We start from the raw sequence: 5,684 nt of genomic DNA, 5'->3' as shown, positions 1-5,684 counted from the left end.
GAGGGGGAGAGAGAGAGAGAGAGAGAGAGAGAGAGAGAGAGAGAGAGAGAGAGAGATTGAATAAGAACAGTTATGCATCATACACACACCTGTAAAGGTCAGAGGAGGAATTATTTTTTTCATTCTACCATATGGAATGTGCGGCTTCAATCTTTTGTTTGCTTTGTTTTGTTTTTGAGACAGGGTCTCTCTGTATAGCCTGTCTGGCCGTTTTGAAGCTTTATGTAGACTTGGCTGACCTCAAACTCACAGAGATCTACCTTCCTCTGCCTCCCAAGTACTGGGATTAAAGGTGTGTCCACCACACCTGGTTTCAGTCTTCAGGTTTGTATGCCCTACTCCATCCCTTCAAAGACAGGTGATTGTTACGTAGGCAACACATCTGTAGAAGATCCTCTACAGGGGCCTGGTGAAATGTTATTAGCCTTCCTTTCCTAACTGCAGTCTGGAATGACTAATCTCAGGCCCCTGGGTAGAATGGCTTCCATAAAGGGCTGCTGAGTGCATAAACATTAAGAACTTACTTCTCATACACTGATGGCACTCTGGTCTAGCTGGCATTGCATGCAAACCATTCTTTGGGACATGAAAACAATTATTTTGCATAGGGCATGGACTCTAACTTCAGCCCAGCTCAATTTTGTGGCTCATGTCTATAGTCCAGCCACTCAGGAGACTGAAGTAGCAGGATCATGCAAGCTTAGTTTAAGACCACCTCAGCATGCAACAGAATGAGAATCCACCTCAGGAAAACAAACAAACAACAAGGAACACTGGGGACATTCTCTGTAAATAGGGACGGGTGGGTCTGCCCCAGCAGCTGCTGCAGCCAGCAGGCAGGCCCGCCCTCTCCAATGTTGCCACAGCTGAGAAAGTGGAAGCAAAGGAAGCAGAAATGCAGGAGCCTGGTGATGGCATGGTATAGTTGTGCTTTTTGACTAAAGCTCTTTTGCTAATATGTTCAATAAAAAGTTGAAGTTGTTAAAAAAAAGGGGGGGCCCTCAAGCATAACGATCGATCAAAAGCACAGAGGATCCAAATAGTAAAATATGGATGACTCTACAAAACGCCAAAACGCCAATAGTGGAAATGGTCTTCTGAAATGAAAATTAAATTGCATTTGATTTCATAGCATCATTCTGGACCTTCTAGAAATGGAAATAATTTAATAGATATTTGCCCATTATATACAAAGCAATTCCATAAGCCCTTCTGGACCAGGACACAGACACAAAAAACAGTCTTTCTCCTTAGACACTCAGAATCTAGTAGGCAGAAGAAGATGAACATTCTTATAGCTATCACAAAAAAAAAAAAAAAAAAAAGAATTACAACCAGGGTCTGTAGGAATTAAGCAGTGGGCACAATGTGAAACTTCTACTTTCCTTTACTTCAATGACATGTTTTTGAGATTTTATTTTTAAAAGATAGTTATATTGTTTTTACAGTGCTAAGGCTCAATCCTGGGACCCTACACATACTAAGCAGGTGTCTACTGCTTCATAACATTCTCAAACCCAAAAGATTGCTCTTAAAGTACATTTACCACATTCTCTTAGTCTACTGAAACAGGATATGGGAGTGAGTTCAAAAGCAAAAATTAATAACTACACTGGATTTTTATTTAACTGTGAGGCGCGCGTGTAATCGTCTCGCCAGCAAGAACGCACACGCACACACATCAAGATCCTTCCGTAGGAACACGTTTATTCCCAAAAAACAAAATGGTGGAAGAAGACGCCCAGACCCGGGAAAGCACTGCTTATATACCCTTAGAGCGGTGTATTCACCTCTGATTGGCTGCTTACTCGTTGCGCGCCAAAACGCCGTGGGATGGGCTTTAACTTTGGCAGGCTTTTACCATGGCACATGCGCAATTTACTTGTTTACTAGGAAAAATACCGGATGTCAGCGCCATCTTCCAATGGCGGATTTTGCCAGCACCCGCCGCGGCTTCCTACATTTAACTACATGGTTTCTTTTTAAAGATTTTAATTTTAATTTCTATATATGAGTGTATGTATGCATGTATGCATGCATGTATACATCTGTGTGCAGTACTTAAGGAAGCCAGAAGAGAGTATCAGATCCCATGGAACTGGAGTTACAGAAGGTTATGAGCCATCATTGTATGGGTGCTAGGACTCAGACCTGGGTGCTCTGGAAGAGCAGCCAGTGCTCTTAACTGCTGAGCCATCTCTCCAACACCAGAATACATTTTCTTTACAAAGTACTTGCAGATGCTGGGCACGGTTGCACTTATGAACTCTCAACAATATGGCTACCTGCATGAGACATGCACAAAACCATACCAGTCAACATGCAGCATGGGAAAAGGTTTACAAGACCCCAGCCTCACTGCTGAGAGAAAGTCAGTTTCTTCAGAGACAAGCAGGATGGGTTGCCCAAGCCTAGGTGGTCAGCCCTAAACCCATGAACATACATGCAACACCAACTGGCTACAGTAGGGTTTGTGTGGGGGGTGGGGAGAGATGTGTGTGAAGTGCCTAGAAGAAGAGAAAATAGATTTGAATTTGAGAGGAGGATGTGGGGAAAGCATAAAGGAATTGGAAGAAGAGGGAAGGGTTGCAATAATGTAAATATAGTGTACTCACATAGGAAATGATTTTTACAACATGGTCCGTGGATTTTTAAAAATAGTGTATCCAGCATAATCTTAGAAGATTAAAAAATAAATAAACAATAAAGCTGGGCAAGTCAAGTGTATGATCGCAGCACTCAGAAGACCTGAGGAGGCTGTGCCACATCTTCTTCACTGAATAAGGTCTCCCACTGCAGGAAAGCATGGTTCCAAATTAGGACTCATTTGTAAACGTCTCTGTGAAGAGTGCATTTGTATTCCCAAGCCAGGTAGGAAAGCACAAGGAGCCACAGAAGCAGAACTGGACCCGTAGCCTGGAGACCTGGGCCTACCTGAAGGCTCCAGCAAAGCACTGGTTCGTCCCACATTACACCTCTCTGCATTATCCTCTCCCCTTCCCTCCAAGCACATGCTCCCACTTGCTAATCCAATGTTCATCACCTCCCACGGCAGGCTAGAGCCACACTCAAGCTGTAGTGTCCACGTTAAGTGTCACAACTTTGTAAAGAGAGTATTATGACTACCACATAATACATTAAGATACAAGTGATCCTTTGTTGTTTGTTCTTTTGACTTTTGAGACAGGGTCTTATTACGAAGCCCAGGCTAGCCTGGAACTCTATATAGAGCTCAGACTGATTTTGAACTCAAGATCCTCCTGCCTCAGCCTCCTGGAGTGCTGGGGTCATAGGCACAGTGCCATTGAGACTAACCTTTGATACAGATTGCCAGGACATTGATTTCGGTATTAGTGCTTTGCTTCTAAAATTCCAACAACCCATCTATACAAAACAGTATCCAAAAGAGGCCACCGAATACTAAGAAACACATTTATTGGATAACAAGAAGCAACCAGCTATAAAAATCTGAGGATTTAAGTTCATTTCTAAAAGGCCTATAATCAAGCGAATAGTGGCACACACCTGTAGTCCCAGCACTTGGGAGGCAGAGGCAGGTGTGAGTTCCAGGCTGGTCTGTTGTACAGAGAGTTTCCAGGACAGCCAGAGCTATAGTGAGACCCTGTCTTGAAAATAAATTGGCCTATAATCTAGCCAATCTACCTTCCTGGTTTCCTCTCAGCCTTATGTGGTACCTGTGCATAAATTCTATACGAAATTATACCGCTGTAGAGGATCAAGGTCAGGCCTCCAACTTTTTTGTCCACCACCCAATACACACAAATATGTGCTCTGTAATGATGATACTTACAATTAGTCTTTCTTAGAGAAATGTGTAAGTGCTTCACCTCTACAATCTCTGCACTTGGAAGGTGAGGCAGGTTACAGGTTATGGACCAGCCTAAGCTACATTTTGAAACTCCATTGAAAGGGAGAGGGAGAAGAAAGAGAAAGAGGGAAGGCCTGACATCCACTCACCCAACGAAAGGCCAATTTCTTGATTCTTTAATGCCCATATGTAGCACACTAAGCAGCACACCCCAGGCACTCATGTGTCTATTTAATAATGGCTACTGTGGGGCTCGCAATGAATGCAGAGGCAGAGGGATCATTTAACAGAGGAACTTAAGACCAGCCCAGAAGAACACAGTAAGACTGTATCAAAAGGCAGCTGCTACTTACTACACCTTAGCATGGCTGCTCTAAACCTGTGCAATATTAACTCCAACAATCCTGGAGGTAAGGACGATTATAACCTCCATCTCCAGATGAGGAAGCTGTGACACACACAGTTATGATCAGTTAAGACCAAAGGGAGGCAACACAAGCAGCAGCATTCCTACCAGACGTATATGAGTCATTGCAACGTCTTAAAATGGAGAAGATTAAGACAAACAGCAATAGTCAGGACCTCCACTGGATCATAAAGTAAGACAAATACTTTTCCTTCTTCTATTTTTGTAATACTCTACCCTGCTTCTCCTAAAAGAGTTCAAAGCCTTTATCTCATTGCTTCTGAATGCTCTAGCAGGAGAATAAAAAAACAAATAACAAAACACAACAGACTGAGGGGTTTCTCCCCCACAGCTACATAAAAATGACTTGGACAACAAAGGGAGAAGCGAATCAATGAGTCTTCTTTTATGTTTTAGTTTTCTTTGTACAAACAAAACTCTTCTCAAAAAGAACATTTTAAGAGTTCTATTTAATCTAGACTACCATCACCACCACTACACAGCCCGGGATGACCTGGAGCATGAAATCCACCCATCTCAGCCACTGACTTGAGTGAATATAAACCTATCAAAATAAGAAAGAAGTTTGGTGTTATTCCCAGGTCTCTGTGGTTGAAAGTGAAATATTTAAAAATGGCATTATGTATTATGACAAATGGTATACAAAGAAATATAACAAATTGCTTTCTAAGGTTGCCATCTTTTTAGTCCAGCGTCTTCAAATTATAGTTAGTCTCTGATCTTCAGTTGCTCAAATACTACACTGCACTAAGCAGAGGAGGGCTTGTTAGGTTAAGAACTTGAGTGCCCCTTTCTGTCATGTTCTGTCATGTCCTAATAATCAGAAAACAACATTCACAAAAGAAAGTTGAGACAACCTCCAAGTGTCTTTGACCTTACCAAAAAGCTCCAACCAGCACAAAGAGCTAATTGTACTTTAAGGACTGGTTCTACTTTCTAGCACCTTTTCTGAAATAACCAGGACAACAGCATCCTTCAATTAGACACAGAAAGAGATACTTAAAACCTCTGGTACAGCCTCACTATCCAAACATAAAACCCTCCACGATGACTGGAAACTCTGGTATGGGACAAAATCAATTTGTTCCCTACCCTCTCATCTGTGTCCTCCTGGGATTTTATAGAGATGGGCACATTCCAAAGGGTGAAGAAAGTTTAAATATGCAAAAAATAGATCACGGTGCAGTCAACCAGAAAAGCCAATTAAGCAAAATACAAAGGTGTTTTTGTATGTCTTAGGTTTGCCTTTAAAGAAAACAAAAGCCAACCAAGATGTTTCAAATTTTGAAAATCTCCATCCTTCTAAATTAAATCTATTCTGAGTTGGTGGGTTTTTTTGTTTAGTTGGTTGGTTTTTATTTGTTTTTTGTTTTTTTGTTGAAGAGTAACTCTGAAATAGTCAGTTTAAAGTAAAGCCAGAAACAGGGC

Source organism: Grammomys surdaster, unplaced genomic scaffold (assembly GCF_004785775.1).
Source record: "Grammomys surdaster isolate TR1022 unplaced genomic scaffold, NIH_TR_1.0 145, whole genome shotgun sequence".
Taxonomy (NCBI): domain Eukaryota; kingdom Metazoa; phylum Chordata; class Mammalia; order Rodentia; family Muridae; genus Grammomys; species Grammomys surdaster.
The sequence above is the reverse complement of the archived record's forward strand: the minus strand, read 5'-3'. Positions refer to the sequence as shown.